Source organism: Polypterus senegalus, chromosome 8 (assembly GCF_016835505.1).
Source record: "Polypterus senegalus isolate Bchr_013 chromosome 8, ASM1683550v1, whole genome shotgun sequence".
NCBI lineage: Eukaryota > Metazoa > Chordata > Cladistia > Polypteriformes > Polypteridae > Polypterus > Polypterus senegalus.
In genome coordinates, this window is record NC_053161.1 from 89,407,023 (window position 1) to 89,428,420 (window position 21,398).

The following is a 21,398-nucleotide window of genomic DNA, read 5'->3' on the forward strand; positions in this document are numbered from 1 at the left end:
TGGTGTTGCCGGCTCCGATGGTATGGCCATGTCTTCTGTAGAGCCAACAACTCAGTAGTGCAAACTACTATCTGTCTCAACCCACATGGTCTGCAACCACAAGGCCAACCAAAGCATCGGTGGATGGATCGAATTAAGGACAATACGAAGCATGCCAATGTAGACCCCGAGGACACTCTTTATGTGCCTACCGGTCAGCGGACCCTGCGCCAACAAGGGATAACCGCTAGGAGAAAGAAGATTTTTAGTGCTTTGTTGGACCCTGTCCCAACTCTGTCTTGCTATATTGAACAACATGATTCTGCCATTCTGAAAATGACTTGGCACTTTATTACACCTATAACAATACAAGACAATACAACTTATTTTTTGCATAGTGGTTTTCACTATGTGTTTGTACAGAGCTCTTTGAACAATTCTTATTTAAAAACAAGTAATGGCCTGCACCAAATTAACATTATTCTGGACAAAAATTTTTAATTACCTCTCAGACAGCCTTGGACTTACAATCCCTCCTAACCCATTAACAGCTGTGTTTGGGGTTCTTCCAGAGGGGCTTAAACTGGAGAAAGACAAACAAATTGTAATTGCATTCACTACACTCTTGGCACGCAGACTTATTCTGATAAACTTGAAGAACCCAAACTCTCCTCTTTTAAGTCAGTGGGAAATCAATGTGTTATATTATTTGAAATTGGAAAAAATCAAATACTCAGTTAGAGGATCCGTACAGACTTTTTTCAAAACATGGCAGGATCTAATCAGTAATATTTTAAAATAAGTTTATAAAGCACAGAGAATTTATTAATTTAGGTATGTTTACAAGCCTTAAATTTTACGCCGTTTGGCTTGCTCTCTCTCTCAGGGGTGGGGATCGATCTGTTCTTAACTCAATTTTTCTTTTTGTAAAAACTTGATTGCTTTGTATGGATTGTAATAAAATTAATAAAAAAAAAAAAAAAACAAAAACAAGTAATGATTATACTAATTGCTTAATACAGAATTAGTACACATAAAAATACAGATTTGTTAAAACACATTAGAAACTAATTCAACATAGATTGAAGCCAGCAATATCTGTCTATTAATTAACCGATGAATTATGGCCACTTGACAACAGAGGAGATTAAAATTGTAAAAGAGAAAGTCACAGACAAAGTCAGAAACAGTCACAGTCCTGGAGACCTCTACCAAGACCAACAAGCTGCCTACCCCCTCTCCTAAGCATTCTGTAGTGGAGTCTGTGCTAGGCTGTCAAATGTAATGAGAAAATCTTCCCACCTGATGATTCCAATGCTCCTTTATCTGAGACGACTTTTTCATATGTAGGAATGCAGCTTGGCAGTAGAGCAGTAACACCAAGTACCATATCTAGATACTCAGAAAAGAATCAGAATACAGGTTAGTAATGGTTTATAGTCTATTACTTACATTTTTGAACAAATTACTAACAGATTCAGTATGCACAGCTGGTTAGTAGCTTTTGTCAGGGTATGCTAGACTCAAGTAGTAAGTCTTCAGCCTGGATTTATTATTTATTGTCAATATTAATACAGTGCATCCAGAAAGCATTCACAGCACATCACTTTTTCCACATTTTGTTATGTTACAGCCTTATTCCAAAATGGATTAAATTCATTTTTTTCCTCAGAATTCTACACACAACACCCCATAATGACAACGTAAAAAAAGTTTACTTGAGGTTTTTGAAAATTTATTAAAAATAAAAAAATTGAGAAAGCACATGTACATAAGTATTCACAGCCTTTGCCATGAAGCTCAAAATTGAGCTCAGGTGCATCCTGTTTCCCCTGATCATCCTTGAGATGTTTCTGCAGCTTAATTGGAGTCCACCTGTGGTAAATTCAGTTGATGGGACATGATTTGGAAAGGCACACACCTGTCTATATAAGGTCCCACAGTTGACAGTTCATATCAGAGCACAAACCAAGCATGAAGTCAAAAGAATTGTCTGTAGACCTCCGAAACAGGATTGTCTCGAGGCACAAATCTGGGGAAGGTTATAGAAAAATTTCTGCTGCTTTGAAGGTCCCAATGAGCACAGTGGCCTCCATCATCCGTACGTGGAAGAAGTTCGAAACCACCAGGACTCTTCCTAGAGCTGGCCGGCCATCTAAACTGAGCGATCGGAGAGAAGGGTCTTCGTCAGGGAGGTGACCAAGAACCTGATGGTCACTCTGTCAGAGCTCCAGAGGTCCTCTGTGGAGAGAGGAGAACCTTCCAGAAGGACAACCATCTCTGCAGTAATCCACCAATCAGGCCTGTATGGTAGAGTGGCCAGACGGAAGCCACTTCTTAGTAAAAGGCACATGGTAGCCCGCCTGGAGTTTGCCAAAAGGCACCTTAAGGACTCTCAGACCATGAGAAACAAAATTCTCTGGTCTGATGAGACAAAGATTGAACTCTTTGGTGTGAATGCCAGGCGTCACATTTGGAGGAAACCAGGCCAATACCATCCCTACAGTGAAGCATGGTGGTGGCAGCATCATGCTGTGGGGATGTTTTTCAGCAGCAGGAAGTGGGAGACTAGTCAGGATAAAGGGAAAGATGACTGCAGCAATGTACAGAGACATCCTGGATGAAAACCTGCTCCAGAGCGCTCTTGACCTCAGACTGGGGCGACATCTTTCAGCAGGACAACAACCCTAAGCACACAGCCAAGATATCAAAGAAGTGGCTTCAGGACAACTCTGTGAATGTCCTCGAGTGGCCCAGCCAGAGCTCAGACTTGAATCCGATTGAACATCTCTGGAGAGATCTTAAAATGGCTGTGCACCGACGCTTCCCATCCAACCTGATGGAGCTTGAGAGGTGCTGCAAAGAGGAATGGGCGAAACTGGCCGAGGATAGGTGTGCCAAGCTTGTGACATCATATTCAAAAAGACTTGAGGCTGTAATTGCTGCCAAAGGTGCATCGACAAAGTATTGAGCAAAGGCTGTGAATACTTATGTACATGTGATTTCTCAGTTATTTTTAATAAATTTGCAAAAACCTCAAGTAAACTTTTTTCACATTGTCATTATGGGGTGTTGTGTGTAGAATTCTGAGGAAAAAAATGAATTTAATCCATTTTGGAATAAGGATGTAACGTAACAAAATGTGGAAAAAGTGATGCGCTGTGAATACTTTCCGAATGCACTGTAGTTTCTTAGCTGAAATTTATAAAAAAAAAATATTACCTTTAATAAATCTATTGATTTCTTGAACCAAATTTGTGGTAAGGAATAGTTACTACTTCTTGAAACATCAGATAGTCCATCACAGGGTATATTCACCCAGAGTTGACTTATAGTCAAAAATCAACCTTAACCTGTGAATATATGGAAAGAAAATGAAGAACTCAGGGAAAAAAACCTACGCAAATAGGGAAGAATGTGCAAAGTCAATGCAAACATTAACTGTGCTGGGAATCTGCAATCTAGTCATTTCCAATTGTTCAGCAGAAATTCTAATCATGGTGCAACAAAGTGACGTAACATTCTCAAAACCACTTAATTCTATTCTGGGTCGCCTCTTCCCACAGGAAACAGCCTTAAACAGTTCAACAGTCCATCACAGGGTGTACTTGTGTGCACACTGACACTCGCACTGGGACAGTCCTAGAAATGTCTATAAACTTAATTTATACATCTTTGTGGATGTACTGTAAGACAATTGACACAAGTACAGGTAGAACATGCATGCTCTAAATGGACAATGACCGGTAGAAGGATTCATAATAAGGATGCTGGACCTCATGAAGCAACAGCACTAACCAGAGTGCCACTCTGCCACCCATTTAACAAAATATTGTTTATTATTCTAAAAAACATCAAGTACAGTAATATTCTACCAATAAACCTTCACTCTTTGCTGATCTCTTTTAAGTTTGCTTTAATGTTGCCCGACTACTCTGCTTTCCAGATTCATCTAACCTTTGAAGAGATGCAGTCAAAAGCAGCCAATAAGTAATTGGATGCATTGCTTAAATAATTTGCATAGATTCAGTACATTATTCATTTGTAATTTGCATAGATACAGTACATTATTAATTTCATGAGGAATACTGCAGCATAATTGAACAGCCTGGATTTTTTGTAGTGTGTTTTATCCAGGTCTCAAGTGAATGTTTACTATTGGCTTACTTTATTTATGTAAACCTATTGTATTAAATGAAGCTAGTAGATCTTCCTTTGTCATCCTTATTTCTGAAAACAATAAAATTATACATCTATATATACTTTATGCCAAATGTAATTCTATATAATAAACATCATTAATATTATAGGATAGAATTAATCTGATACTTGAACAACACAGAGTACAAAAAACTGGAAAGGGCACCTGTATTATGTTTCCAATCACGCTTCACTAATAGGAAATTATTACTGTCATCTTCACAAATGCTTAGCAACTGAAAGCCCACCACATGTCTAATGTGCTCACACAGGTGTTACTTGCTAAAAGATCAAGGAACAAATTCTGATAAGACCTTGACGTCAAACAAAGATGCAATGGCACAATATTTAGCTTGAAGATCACATTTTGCTGGTTTTACTATGAAAATCTTAATAGTGTAATAAACTATTGGGCATTAAAATAATCCTGTAATTAAAAAAAAAAAAGAAATGCTGCCAGTATTCTACAAAATGCTTGCTAATTTTAAAAATAATAAATACTGAAAGAAGTTTCTTTATTTAATATGTAATGCACTATATCATCAGCATATACTATTCAAAAATATTCTCCAGTATTAACATCCAATAGCTAAGAAATAATTTTCCTTACCTAGATTTACAGAATATTTACAAAGTGTGCAATGTTTTTTCTTCCTCCCACAACCTGACCATGTACTGTTAGGAACATTGGTTATGACAAATAGATCCTGCATGCTTGCACAGAGCTTCATCACATATAAAAAAATCTGTCAGCCATTTGCCTGCTTTTCCCATTCCCAGCAATTTTGGGCGCAAGGTAAGTAGCAACAGATAGCACTCACAATCACTTACATCGTGATTTTTTCGATTCCACAACTAACTGAATGCCTAAACATATTAGGAATTTCGGAAGATGCAGGAGTGCTCAAAGTAACCCATCTCAGACATAAGAAAGGCTTGCAGATTGCACATAATAGGTACCCGGAATTGTGAAGTGACAGTTACAACCAATGTGCCATGTGACATTATTAACCAAAGAAAATAGAAAAGGCTCACAACCCCTTACAGCAAAAATCAAAAACATAATGGAATATGTATACACAGATATACACATTTAGATAACAATATTGGTTATTCTTAAATAAGGTTCTCTCCTGATGGGAACAGTATAAGTAAAAAACACAGAAGATCTACCTGAAATTCCAGTCTGCACCAGTGTAAGAGAAAAATCAAACCCTGTGGACTTCAGGTTTTGGAAAAGGGCAAGATGTCTCAGCGATTCTCAGGGTATTCTATAATGTGCTATGATGCTGCCTTTTGTTCACAATTTGGGATAATGGGATATTGGGGCCATAGCTGGCGATGCTGTTGTCGTCGTCCATTCACTGTGAGGTGTCATTCCAAGACCAGGAATAATAAATTGGCTGGTCTTAGAAACAGCAATACCAAGAAGGTCAAAACATAGACTTGATAAAAAAAAAATCAAAATGATTGGTAGGGATTGTGGGTTTTAGGCAGCTGGGCAGACTGCTAGGCTGTTTTTGTAAATAGAGAACATGTAAGAAAACCACTGGATTGTTTTTAGAAGAATTCTTTGTTAGTTGTTTCTAGCTTCAAAAACAAAAATCTTGTTTGTTCTTCACGATATCATATTTACAGCAAGAAGGCCACAAAGTGAAAAAAAATGAATCACATATCTTAAATAGTTTTTTATTCTTAAGCTTTTAACACCTGCCAGGTGTCATCATCAGAGCAAAATGATTAGACATGCAGAAATCAAAGGCAATATTTAGGAAATGAGGAATTGTAAGACGGGTGGATTAGTAAGGTGGGTTTCAGAGGGTGTTGGTCTTAAATTTTTTTTTTTATTATTTGGAAATTCTTCTTTTTAAGCCTGCATATGCTGGGTTTATGTACAAGTGTCTGTTAATGGCATTTTCATTTGATAGCCACAATTCAGCCAGCTCTCTTCCACTTTTAGTATTAGCCCTGAATTTTACTTGCACCGTGTCCCACTTAAATATGTATCTGGTTGAATTTGTATGTGCATATATCAGAGACTGTTGATACTTTCTTCTGACAGAATTGCAATGTTCTTGTATACATGTTATGAGTGTTTTAGATGTTTGTCCCACATATACAGCTGGGCATGCACTGCATGGTATAGTGTGTACTGCGTACCGTGTCTCTGCTGCAGATTTCTTGCTTTTGGCCTTAAAAACAATGCTCCATAGAGTGTTTTCAGGTTTATGCGCTACTGTAATGCCTTATCTGGAGAGGATGCATGCTGTGGTTTCAGATACTCTACGGCAATAAGGAAGACTGTACCAGGTACAATGTGAGAGCAGGTTGGTGGCAATTGTTTGCTGAGGTCTGGGGCATCTTCAATGCAAGCATTGTTTGATAAATGTCTTGGGGTAGTTGTTTGGTAAAAAAAAAAAAGATTGAACAGACATCTTTCATTCTTTTTGGTTGTTTTGTATTACAGTGGGTTCACATCCTTTGTAGATGTCACATGGGCTGGACGGGCATTCCCATTCTTCTTAACGGATTTTTTCTCCAATCTTGGCCAAACGGCCACAGAACAAAAACAAAATGGTAAAAGCAAAAGAAAACAAAAAATCGTGTAAATTCCAACAAATTTATAAAAACAGGTTTTCTGCCAGTCTGACGAACATAAAATCCTGCCGACTACGCCAGTTGTGAAGGAAATCCAGGCATCAGCAAGCCTGAACCATGACACGAACACAGAAGCACAGTCCCGTGTTCAAATACTGGAAAGTTTTATTATATTTACCTTCAAAAAAGTGATATAAACACAAAAACAGGTCTTTTCTCTCCACAATACTTTCCTTCTTTCTCCTTACCGCACTGCCCTCCTCCACTCAAGCGTTGTTCCACTATCTCCCAGCTCTGACTTGCTTGGATAAGGGAGTGCAGTCCCATTTATTACAGACTCAGGAGTACTTCCAGTGCCAGGGCGATTGCCCGATGGAAGCACTTCCAGGTGACACGGACGTCCATTATTATAGGGAGCTTGTCTCCCTGCAGCACCCTCTCGTGGCACCCAGTGACCCCAGCAGGGCTGCCCTACTGCACTACATTTCCCGGCATACCCTGCTGGCTTCCCACTGGACGTGGATATCTGGGATTGCTGCCATCTAGCATGCTGGGGGAATAAAAACTCCCCAGCGATATCTGTTTTTTTTACAGGGCCTGTCCGTCCATCTCTTCCTTCCGGGTATGCTTCCTGGCCAGAATGCCCGTCCAGCCCATGTGACATATACACCTTTTAAAACAATGTTTTAACACAACTCCATTTATGTGATAAGTGGTGATTGCTACCAAAGTTTAATATTTTGTCTGCATAACATTCTTTATAATAAACATTTGTAACCAAAGTGCCGTTGTTACCTCTTTCAATGGAGATGTCCAGGAAGTTAACGTGTCTGTTCATTTCTCTTTCCATTGAGAAGTGAATTGCTTTGAATACTGAGTTGGTGTGGTTGTGGAATTGTTTTATTGCACCATAAAATCAAATGTTTTATAATGAGAAAGTCTTTTGGAGATATTTCTCTTTAAAGCATAAATGCCCTTTTATCAAACCTACAAATTCTATTCATGCAAACCAAGAGTTATTATATTATATTATACTTACAAACTTTAAGAGATATACAATTCACAGTTGCAATGCACTTGTACCCAGGACTAAAGTTCACTTGCTTCTATCATTATCTTTCACTCAGATGTCACCCAGTTATGACTGTCACTGTAACTTATTTGTTAGGAATCTTCTCTCTCTTACCCTTGATTGGCCTAGTGTTGTGAATTGGACTCACAAACATGGAGAAAAGGGTTGTGAGGCCTCCAAGACACCTGTAATGGAGGCCAGGACCTTCACTGACCTGCTAAGAAGAGATTCGTCTAAAATCAGGCCCCAACCAATGCCAGCTGGCTTCAGCCAGAGCAGGTGTCAAAAATGTTGAGTTTAGAATATCACAAATGTCCCAGAATATACCAGAATGTCTCATAAGGGACAGAGAAGAAGTGAAACTCTGAACAAAGATCAGCAACACACTTAATATATGTGTCAGTTCCAGGTGGTAGTTATGTTATTGATACTTGAAGTCTATGCGATAACTTAAAGATTTCTGGTGACTTGTGTTCTGCCTCAGGCACTTCTCGACTCTTTAATCACCTCTCTTTCTAGTCAGCTCATCTTCTAACATTTTAAAGTTTAGTTAAATCTACTTCTCTCCTCAAAGACAATCTCTTTCTTTTGATCTAAGTCTAAGAAATCTAATCTGTCCCTTTTCCCATTTAGAAAAGGCTTATGTATCTAAAGTCTTTGGAAAAGCTATCCTGGAGCTCATAAATTCTTGTCTCCAAATAAGGAGCTCATATAACTTAACCAATGCTTCTGAAGTAATAGAACATTCAAGTGTGCTTTCACACTCATCGGTGGTGCTTCTAAAACCATGTCATAAGTGGCACACTCAGAATAGCTAGTCATAAGCAAGGCTGCATTGCATACAGATGCCCTTCAGAATTATGTCTGCATTCCCTCAGATCATGAGATTATGATTGTAGTAAGGTGGCATATAAAACTTGTAATAGAAAAAAAATTTTGGGGAACTGGCCTTTATGATGTCCAACGGACAGGTCAAGAAAATGCTGAAACATTAAGGTTCAACCAGGCATTTGACAAAAACAAATTGCAAATAGGGGAGTATTTATATAGAAAAAATGGCTACAGGAAATTAAATGGGGGAAGTGACGTCTTAGTTCTAACTTCGTTGTGACGTCATCAATGAAGGCCGGAAAGACAATTCGGCCATTTTGGCTCAGTGATATGGCAGTTTATTTTTCTTCTTTGCTTCTGTGGAAAAAGAGAGAGAAAGGTTAGTACCCTTTTGTAGCACTCCGTCTTTCGACCATCAACTCGCCCTGGGTTTTGTCGACTGTCTCCTAATCACGCATGTGTTACAAACTATAAAACACAGCTGTTCGTATCAGTTAAACAAATATTAGCCACTTCTTTCTTTTAAGCAACCAGTTTACCCTTGTCTTTTAAGTTTACTGCACAAACACAATTATCACAAAATACCAGATGCTACAAATAAACAAGAACAAAGTGAAACAAATACAAAAAAAATTAATAAAGCAAGTTTCAGAAAACAAATACATTTTGTGTAGTTCTTAGCTCAGTTAATTTCTCTTTATTTCTGAGCTTGATTTTAGTTCCCATTACTTACATCTGCTATATATCTGTGTGTGTGTGTGTTTGTTCCTCCTAGCAATCTGATTGGTCAGTTTTGCTTTGGTGATGTATTAGAAAGAGGAAGTGCGAGTGTGAGACACACAAGGAGGAGTAAATGAATAAGAGGTACAATAAGAGTTGCCTTCAAGGACAGGGGGTATAAAAGCAGACAGGAGGTAAGCAAGGCATCTCAAAATGACAGATTCTGAGAAGCAGGCTTTACGTGGTTCAAACACATGCAGATACAGTAGAAAGGTGCTGAAGGTATATACAGTGCAAGAGAGGGCAAATACAGTATGTTTAAATTTGTTCTACAGGTAACATGGCTAGTATTTATCTATACTAATAAAAGGCAAAGCCCTCACTCACTCACTCACTCACTGACTCACTCACTCACTGACTCATCACTAATTCTCCAACTTCCCGTGTGGGTGGAAGGCTGAAATTTGGCAGATTCATTCCTTACAGCTTCCTTACAAAAGTTGGGCAGGTTTTATATCGAAATTCTACGCGTAATGGTCATAACTGGAAGCAGTTTTTCTCCATTTATTGTAATGGAGATGAGCTTCAACACCGTGGGGGCGGAGTTTCGTGTGACATCATCACGCCTCCCACGTAATCACGCAGTACATAGAAAACCAGGAAGACCTCAAAAAAGCGCTCAAGAAAACATGCATTATATAATTGAGAAGGCAGCGAAACAATAAGAAGCGAGCGAGTGACATATACAACCATATTTATGAGTTCTGCTACTTCGGAAACAAAGCACGATGTAAACCTACACTTTAAATTAAGTTCATAGACAGGCTGCCGCTGGCGTTTGTAATTTAGTGCCTGCCCATATAAGGCCGTCCGTCAGCGGCAATCCAATAGCAAACTGCCACGGGTAAATATTCACGGGTGAAGGACTGTGCTTATGGAGAGGAAGATGAGATGGTCAGGGTGGTGTTTGACACAAACTCAGCGAAACTGCGAGAGAAAGTTTTAAGTGCCAGGACTAAGGTAACATTAAATAAAGCTATGGACATAGCACGAGATGGCACCAGCACAGCTGGGAACCTTCGATGCAAGTACACCGAGTGGCTCACGTGAACTGACGCAGTGCACAGATAAAAGCAACAGTTCCAAAGAGCTGAACAAAACCGAATTACACAATTGAAAAGGCAGCAAAAATATGAAGCGCCTGATAAGCATATTCATAAATCCAGCTACTGCGGAAACAAAGCACACGGTGGAAAAAGTCAATGTCCCGCTAAAGGAAGACAGTGTAAAAAACCCGTGCATGCAGTGTGTCAGGTCTCAGATAAAGAAGAAGACGAGCTGTTTATTGATGCAGTAAGAAACGAATCGATGAAAGAAATCTGTCATCTTTACAACGATTGACAAACACGGAATGTAACTTGAACACAACACATCCTACAAATACGAACCTGATTGAAAGAAATAATGATAATCAAATCCTTGATGACAGCAAAACTCAGTAACACTCACAAAACAAATACTGTATATTGACAGTCATGTTACGTTATTTTTAAAATGTTCCCTTTTCTTTTCTACCTTTTTAACACACTACTTCTCGCTGCGATACGCTGGTATATATATATGTATATATATATACCGATCTACATACTCGAATAATGGATACTTTATTCGCCATCAGTGATTGTTTTGGTAAAGCCATACTCAGTATATTCATTAGATGAACGGTAAAAAGTAAGAGCGAGGGGAGGATGACTCATTGAGGCATGCAGGCTGTAGTGTGCGTCAACTCTATCTGAATTGCGCGATCACATTTGAAAAACATATCTTTTCAAGTTCTATTTAGTCCATATGTGTCAAACTCAAGGGCGCGGGCCACATCCGCCCGGCGTAATTATATCCGCCCGAGATCATTTTATATACTGTATTATTGTTATTAATGGCCCGGGTATATGAAGCGCTGGTAACACAATAAACTACAGATCCCATAATGCAGCGCTTCAGCTGCCTTGCTGAACACTTACCACGTTAATCAAGTCTACCTTATGATGCTGCAAGTTATTGCGAAGCTAGAGTTATTGCGCACTGAGTTTGCACGGCGCTTTGGTGACTTTGAAGAACAAAAAAAGTCCGTCTACATGCGGCTCGAACCTTGTGCATGTTTGGTAGCACATATCTGTGTGAGAAGCTCTTCTCAGTGATAAAGACTAACAAAACAGCACACAGGAGTCGCCTCACTGATGAGCACCTGCAATCCATCCTGAGAATCTCCACAACACAGAACCTCACACCAAACAGAAACGAACTTGTGGCCAAAAAGATGCCAGGTGTCCAGCTCTAAAATGACATATGAGCAAAGACAACTGAATGATTTGATTTGTTATTGCACGTAAGAGCGGAGTCAACCGTTTTAACAAACAGCGTATTGCACTGATACGAAATAGCTGTGTGTGTATATATGTAGATATGTATGTATATGTATATATATGTTTATATATGTGTGTGTGTATGTATGTATGTGTGTGTATATATGTAGATATATATGTATGTATATATGTTTATATGTATAGATATGTATATATATATATGTTTATGTGTGTGTGTGTAAATATATATATATATATGACAACAACACTCATCACTCACAACAGTGACAAAACAATTACATTGACAATCAGGTTACGTTATTTTCAAAATGTTTCCTTTTCTTTTCATTGCTTCTTTAACACACTACTTCTCCGCTGCGAAGCGCGGGTATTTTGCTAGTTTATATAATATAAGAAAAAAGTAGTCTCGTATTAGTAAAGGATATTGGATATAAACAGCTCTGTGAACAGCTGCTGTTACACTAGGTATAAGGCAAGAAGCACAAGTATCAGGTCCTTTGCAGGGCTCAGATCACACAGCCAAACAGAAAAGAGTTTGCTGTGTGCAATCCGTTAACAGAAGTCTATAAATAAAGCATCAGTTTGACTAAACATTTTTGTAAAACATAAAATGATCACAGGCGTCACGTTTAGTGTCTGATTCACGGTGGCCGATGATGATGTTTGATTCTTTTTTGTGCAGTTTGAAATTGTAGCCTTTCAACAAAGGAGAATTCCAGAAGATGACTTGCACATGTGAACACAGATTATTAAGTAACCGGTTTCTTTCTTAACTTGGTTATTAACCTCGACCTGATTATGTGTGTGAATATAATAATAGTAATATTTAGATGCGGTGTTTAAATATAATGTAAGCCAGTTGATAAGTGTATACTTGCCATAATAAAATGCTTAAATGTTAATGAGATCCATGGGCTCTCGTCTGTCATTGACCCCATGGTATTTCTTGTGTGTTGTGGACAAACAAAGTGCTGGAAGATTACTGTGAGAACCAAGAACTGGAATCTGATTAGAAAGCACAGCACTGAGGTTAAGACAAGATGGGGTTAGAATCATAGGAAACAGAAACCAAAACTGAAATGGGCTAGATGAAATCAAAAGTCAAATTCAGAAGAGGATCATAACCAGAACACATACCCTACCAGTAGGTGGCCAGCTTCCAAGGCATTGCATAAACAAAGAAAAATAAGCAAATAAAATGAAAATTAGCTTTTTAATTTCAACACCATTCCTGAAAATAACAGAACCTCACAATAGACGAAAACGCATATGTATAAGAAGCTAATACTACACTGTGGAGATGTATGCAATAATGAGTGTCACCAGGGGTGTAAACAAAATTAAGCGCAAAGAAACCATAAAGCAGTCTAGGGATTCTAAGAGCTTTCTATGTGCAATAGTTTACAAAGGTGAAAGGGGCCTTGGTGTTGTGCAAACATTTCAAAGATGATGTTATGTCTGGCCTTGGGATGAAAGCTATTCAATAAGAGTTGTGAATTACTTACACCTTTGAAAACAAAGGGACAGACACACAATTTTACAAATTTTCTTACATATTCCACTGGCCATGGGGTTCCATATAGTTGTTAAGCCTACCTTTGGCGGGAAGCAGCACTGCTTTGTTAGTAAAGTTGTTGAAAAGAAAGGAACATCATCTTTTATTCATTTATTTTCTCAGCATACTTTATCCACAAAAGCTGGGGCATATCACGGCAAAGAACAAGAAGGAATGCCATCCTTTCATATGGCACAAATTCACATTCTCTAATATCATGCCCACCTAGAACTGCCAAATAATCTATTATCCATGTGTATGGGATATAGGAAGAAGCCAGAATATCCAAAGATATCCTACATGGACATAGTGAAGCACCATATTAGGTAAAATCTTAACAGGAAAGAAACTAAACGTTAGCTCTCCTTAGGCAAAACTGTGGAGAACAACCCCTGCTTGTTCATTCATTTAACTTTCCCTAAGCTGCTTTTTAATCACAGCCTAAACCTTTCAATGGTGCTGCAATTTAGCCTTTCATGTATAATTCAAATCCTAGGAGAAGCAATTTTCTAGTATAATAATGAGACAAATTGCATATTTTCACATTGATTCTCAGGCATGTGGTGAATACAAAACATGTTTGTTTTCCTTGGGCTCTTGGCTGCTAAAGGACTAAACATAAGGTCTATAAACATGAGCATTTTAACATAAACATTCTGTCAACAACAATGTGTGGCTGTTCACCAGATTCAGCAAGACAAAATTGCCAGTATGTAAAATATAAATAGAGATTTTCTTGCATATTCCTAATGCAAACATCGAAATGCATTTTTTTCATTGGTATTCAACTCGCTCATTCACTTATTTTTCTGGAGAGGGCCACAGGGGCAGTGGTGTGGCTGTGCAGTGATGAATGAATTTCTGTTTCTTCCCCAACAGATTCCACGTCTACCTTGGATGTTCACAGATATTCTCAAAACAGATGTAAGACAGCCAGTCTGTCTTAAGTCTGCCATGGGTTTTCCTTTCAGTGACTTTTAAGCCATTTCTAGACTAACCCCTAAAGCGTGTTGATTCTAGAGTCACATAGTGCAGATGATTCAGCTAATTTCATAAAATTACTCAGGGCAGAGAACATGAACCTGAAGTAGTGGAGGTGTTATTTTGGAAAAAGTATGTGGTTACTACTGACTGACTGTGGTAACTTGTGCTCATTGCTGACAGCAGCCATGCTGATTTAGAGCAATACACACACATACACTGCTAATAAAAAGGGTAAGATAGATATTTAGCTGAGGATACAAAAATGGATTTTTCTATTTTAAACCAGTGGTGCCTTCTGCAGCTCTAATAGCTCTAATACAAAGAACTTTGAGAGGTCTGTGGTGGATAATATACAGAAGATTCTTGGGCTTGTGTGGTTATCCAGTTGTCACAGCCTTCTGAGAGGCTCTTACAGTATCTATTGTATTAAAATGACAACTGTGTTACAACATGGTAAAATAACACTTGGACACTTAGTTGGCCCAAACGGTGTTTGGGTTTACAATTAAGACTACATTTTTAAAGCAAAGTATTTATCTAACCTTGTATATATAGTGAGTTCTGAAATTATTTAGAGCCCTTCACTTTCTGCGAATTTAAACAATTCTCAGGCACCCCTTGCTCCCCTAAATTCTAAATGTTAGTTAATATTATAAACTGGTTATGAATTCCTTCGTGACTTTTCACTACAATTAGCATCTTTTGGATTTGCTCTGCTGCCTTTCTACCCCCCTTGTGTTTTCTTGACTTCAATATGTTGTGAGTTTGTTTATTAGATAGTGATCTCCTAGTTATGACCTTGGTTTGTTAACATTTTATCTTCCAATTCCATTCCTATTCAGAATTGTTGCCACCCACCATAGTCAATTCAACCAAAATATTAGATCCAGAAATCAAAAGCTGGACATCCCAGTTATGTTTGGGGCTGATTTCAAAATTCTCATTTTAACTTATAAAATCTTAAATGGCTATGACCTTGCTTACTTATCTGAGCTTATCATTAGTTACAAAAAAGAGTGCACATTGAGATCTCATTCCATGGATTAATAAATAACGGTGGAAGGTCAAGCTTTTAGTTACCAGATCCAAAGCTGTGGAATGGTTTGTCTGCTAATATAAGAGACGTCCCTTCAGTTTCAGCTTTTAAATCCAGGCTGAAGACTCACTACTTTAGTCTAGCATACCCTGACTAGAGCTGCTGATTCACTGTACACACTGCATTTCTGTTTGTTAGTCATTTGTACAGAAATATAAGTATCGCAATATTATTAACCATTATTAACCATAATCTATTCTGGTTCTCTTCTCTGTATCTTGATGTGGCAGTTGGTACCACTGATCTACTGCCAGGCTGCTCTCCTGCATATGGAAAAGTCAGCTCCAATAAAAGGGCATTGGAATCATTCACTCATCAGATTGGACAGCCTTGCATTGAAAACCCAGGAGCGGATGGGCGACCAGCTGGTCAAGGTCTCCAGGTCTGTGACTTTTTCTTTTACAACTTTAGTTTCATCCATTGCCAACTGTCCATAGTTAATTTATAAATTATTGGACAGATATTGTTCTACCTTTTGGTGTTACTTCCGTCCCCTGTTGGTGACACCATTGCCGATTCAATCGACAACGCCATCTTTTTGTTTCCCAATAAATACCCGCAATGTACCCTCTTTGAGTTGTCAAATGTTTTAGATCAATTTAGACAAACATCTAACTTTCTTTTGTTTTGTCTGTGCGACATTATATCAGGCTACCACCCCAAATCTTAACAAGTAGTCTGTCTACTTATTACATTGCCGTAGTCGGCAGGATAAATCTGGATGAGCACCGTGTTGAACACCATAATGGCCAAACTCCAAGTGGTAAAGTTACAACTGGGAGAAACACAGACCAAGATGACAGATGCAGAGGCTCAGGCAGCTGCAGTGGTAAGATCGGAGTCTGCTCGATCTTTTCCTCCCCAGTTAACCTATCTCACTGAGGGGGATGATGTAGAATCCTACTTTGTGATATTTGAGTGCACTCAGAGAGCCTATTTTGATCTGACCAAAGAGCAGGCTGCCAATTATGATACTCTCAACTGTATAAATCCTACTGCGTTTCCCAAGCACAACAGGCAAAGGATTGGAGGGAGTGGCAGTTTGACCCTGAGAGACCCGTTTAAACCCAAGCCTTCGAGGTTTGGACTAAAATCGGGTGATGGCTACAGCCGAATGTGCATACAGCCCAGAAGATGATCGAACAGTTGGCGTATGAGACCTTTGTCAATGCCTGACAAGTGCGTAAACAAGATTACCCGAATATGGAACCTTAATCAAGGTAGTAGAGCGACACTGGGCGGTCTGTAAATCGGAAGGGTCAGAAAGGTTTTCTCATCTACCCTGACAGGCGCGTGTAGCAGCCCCTGAGCCTCAAACAGAGCACAGAAACTCCGGTCTGGAAGAATGATAAACAGCCGGTTCCTCCCTGCGGTTTCAAGTGTGGGGGAATTGGTCACATCTTCCCAGCCTGCCCAACGACGGAGCCCTTGGACTGCACACAGATCAAGGTAGAGAGGTACTTTGCCCTAACAAAGTCTTTGTCCACTCCTTTTACAGGAGTAGTTTTAGTGAATGGGCATCAAGTCATGGCTATGTTTGATTCCGGGAGTAACATATCCATTGTTGCTCGCCGCTTTGTCTTGCCACGACTATGGCGGAAGGCTGCAGTTAGCCTTAGGTGTATACATGGTGAGACCAGATTTTATAAATCCACCTCTTGTTTCATTACACTAGAAGACAAAATGAAGCACCTGATAGTGGCACTTTTGCCTGATCCACCAGTAATATTGGACTGGTCACATAATAATAGCGGCACAAACACAGCTACTCCTATTAAGAGTCTGGGTTTGGTAATAAAACTCAGCTTCCATTGGCCAGGGATAAATGAGAAGGTCAGATGCTTCTGCGCTTCGTGCCCGGAGTGTCAGCTGCGTCAGATTCCTAGAAGGGGCCGTGCTCCTCTTGTCCCTCTACCCCTCAGTGATGTTCCTTTTGAACAGATCGGTATAGATCTTGTGGGTCCCTTAGAACCCTCCTTATGAGGGCATAAATATATATTAGTATTTGTAGATTACACCACCCGATTCCCAGAGGCTATTCCCCGGCTCTCAGCAAACTCAAACTGGGAAATAGTAGGGATATTTGCCCGTGTCGGGCTCCCCAAAGAAGTCCTAACAGATCAAGGGACTCACTTCAAATTGGAGACATTCAGGGAGGTGGCTAAGTTACTGAAAATAAAACATCTTAAAACTTCGGTCTATCATCCCCAAACTGATGGGCTGGAAGAAAGATTTAATCACACTCTCAAACAGATGTTGTGTAAGGTAGTTAATGAGGACCAAAGGAAATTGGACCAATTACTTCCCCTCATTTTATTTGCCTATCGGGAAGTCCCTCAGGCCTCCACAGGGTTTTCTCCTTTTAAGTTATTATACGGAAGACAGCCTCACAGACTATTTGACATGCTAAAAGGAGGTTGGGAAGATGAAGTCCTCCCCACCTCCTATATCTTGGAATATATTGCGCAATTATGCGACACATTGGCTAAAATCACACCTATTTTAAAAGAGCACTTAGAATGTGCTCAAGCTGCGCAGGCACGATACTATAATCAGAACACCACCCTCCAGGAGTTCCAACCAGGCGACCAGGTAATGGTCCTCATTCCCACTTCGCACTCCAAGTTATTTGCCCATTGGCAGGGTGCATACGAAGTGAAGGAACGAAAAGGACTTGTCGACTATCTGGTTAAACAACCGGGTCACCACCAGCCGAGCGTGTCTATCACGTCAATTTACTGAAACCATAGGTAAACAGGGATAGGGAGCCCCCCTTGGGCCAGTCACGCTCCCTCTTCGCGGAGCATCCCTTCCTTAACTTCAGACAGACCGACAGGAGCTAGAGGCTGCTATCTTGTCTGTACCTGGAGTGGTGGATGAACAACCAGGTTGTACTGCACTGATTGAACACGATATTATCACAGAGCCGGGAGTGGTTGACTCTCGACTTACTCAAGAGGCTAATGCTCAATATTTAAGTACTCTTGACATGACGAAAAGGTACTGGCAAATTCCCTTAATGGCCTCCGCCCAAGAGAAAATAGCTTTTAGTACCCCTAGTGGACATTGGTAATACAAGGTCCTTCCATTTGGTTTGCACGGGGCACCTGCTACCTTCCAGCGTCTGGTGGATACTCTGCTACAGCCCCACAATACCTATAGTGCCGCCTACCTTGATGATGTGATTATCTATTCTGACACATAGAAGGAACATGTATCGCAGGTCACAGCTGTCCTCTAGGTGCAGATTGCCCGACCTGGTGGGTTTGGGCTCTAGTCTTGTCACACATGTACGTTTAGGAGACAGTCAACAAGCCCAGATGTGAGTGAAATTTGTATGTGCTTCTAACGTCTCTCTCTCTCTCAATCTCCAGATCCAAGGAAGACAAATAATAAATCAGATCACTTATCTTCTCCGTATCCAGGCTCCCAAAAAGGCTATTCCACATCTGGGTCCACAACAAAGATGTCAGTCTCCCCTCCCCGCCGACGACATCACTTCCGTCTCCCGTTGGTGATGCCATTTCCGCTTCAATCAACAATGCCATTTTTTTGTTTCCCTATAAATACCCGCAATGTACCCTCTTTGAGCTCTCAAATGTTTTTGATCAATTTAAATGAACATCTAACTTTCTTTTGTTTTGTCTGTGCGACATTATATGATGCTACCTCTCCAAACCTTCTCAAGTAGTCTTTCCACTTATTACAATGTTTACTTACATTCTGTCTACTATTTAATGATGAGAAATATCATTATTGCTACTAACTGATGCCTTCCACCCCATCGTGTATTTTTTTTTTCAGTTTATCTTGCACTAAATATTTTCTGAACTGTTTTATTGATTGCCTACACACAGCATTTGATTTTAGCTAAATTTCTATTTCTCCAAGTCATTAAAGTGAGGATTTTTAAAGCCTGTTCTATGAATTTTTGCTGCCCTGGGTGAAGTTGTAAATGGCATCCTGCCACCCCGTTTGCTTTTAGAGGAATCAGCACTGCTAGACCTGTACATTGAAACATGGAGACAGGACTGGGGAAAGCAAAGTATTTAGGACCTCAAAATCACAATTTGATATTCACAAAGATACACCAACGTCTGTTTACAAGACTCAGAAAAATAGTTTCTTGAGGAGTGCCATTTCAAAAAATAAGTAGGAATTGGGCTGTATTAGTAGTTTTCGTTTATTGCTTTTAACGTTTCTGCAAAGAAAATTAAGAAAGTAACACTTAGGTTATTACTAAAACTATGACTTAATTTCTATATTTATCTATTTAAACAACCACCTAAATGTATGCTTTTTGATGATATTGACATTCTACGTATATTTTTTTCCTTAACTAAGACATTACTGTAATATATACACATCATTTAAATTTGTAAAATAAACTGAAAACTTAACACAATGACAACATTCAGTGAAACTAAGAATATAATGATTATTTTTAAATAGCAATCTTTACCACAATTCCTATTTACCGTATGCTCGTGTATGCAAATAAAGCAATCTACCTAACCAAAAAAATCCACTGCTTTAGCATGCCTAGAGCAAATCTCACAAAGGGTGGTAAACATCAGAGGCCGATATTTGGTAAGTTTTAATACAAGTTTTAATGTATGTCCATTGGGAGACAATCATATCCGCTCTGGTATTGTTTCAACGGGTTATGTAATTCCTGTTGTTTACCATGGCATTATTTTTGAATCCTTTGATATTGTTTCACACAGCTAAAAAGTACCATTTACACACGTAGGCCTACTTTCATCCTCTTGATGCTGTTCTTACTGGAAGCCTTTGATATCTTGGGTCCAGCATTATTGGCTATTATAGATGGATCTGTCAGTGAAGGGTTTGTGCCCTCATTTTCTAAACATGCAGTGGTGCTACCTTGTCTTAAAAAGGCAAAATTATATCCTGGTGTGTTAGCTAATTTTCATCTGATTTCCTGATTGCCATTTTTGGCAAAAATATTGCAAAGAATTATTTATAATCAATTGTTTGAGCATCTTAACTCCAAAAATGTATCTGAGACCTACCAATTTGGCTTTAGATGTCATCTTCGTGTTGAGACGGCCCTCCTGAAAGAATTTAATTACATTTCTCTTATTACCGACTTAGGTGGGGCAGCAATCCTTGTCCTCCTTGACTTTTCTGCAGCTTTTGACACTACTGAGCATGAGACCTTACTGTTGCAGCATGAGCATCTGTTGGGGCTTAAAGGCACTGCTCTTAACTGCTACAGGTCATATCTTACTGATAGACACTATTCAGTAACTTTCAATTCCTCTTTTTCATCTACTGCTCCTGTTGAATGTGGTGTTCTTAAAGGATCCATTCTGGGTGCTATTTTATTTTCTATATATCTTCCTCCTATAGGTGCTTTTTTTTTAGATGCTTAATGTTGCTTTTCATTATTATGCTGATTATAAGCAGGTCTGTATTCCTGTGTGTAACTCTTCATTTAATTCTTACTGTCTTATAGAACTAAGAACTTATAGAATTCAAGTGTCTTACAGAACTAAGATTCTGGATGGCTGACAACTTTCTCGATCTTAATCAAAATAAAACAGAAGTGCTATTAGCTGGTCCTGCTGCCAAAGCTCAAATTGGCTTTGAGCTCCTTGGCTCTTTCACGAATCCTTGCAAACCTCATGTTCGGAATCTTGGGTTATCTTTGATTTATTTTTGATAGTAACCTCTGTTTTGAGAAACAGATAAAGTCTGTTGTCAAGAACTGCTTTTTCCAGCTTTGTTTTTACCCATGATTAAGCCTTTTTCATCTCCTAGGGATCTTGAGAAAGTTACTCATGCTTTTATCTTTTCTCGGCTTGATTACTGCCATTCGTTGTATTCTGGAATCAGCAAATCCCTTATATGCAGGTTGCAGTTTGTTCAGAATGCTGCTGCCTGGTTTTTGGTCGGGGCAAGAAAGTTTACCTCTGTATCTCCAATTTTAGCCGCTTTACACTGGCTGCCTTT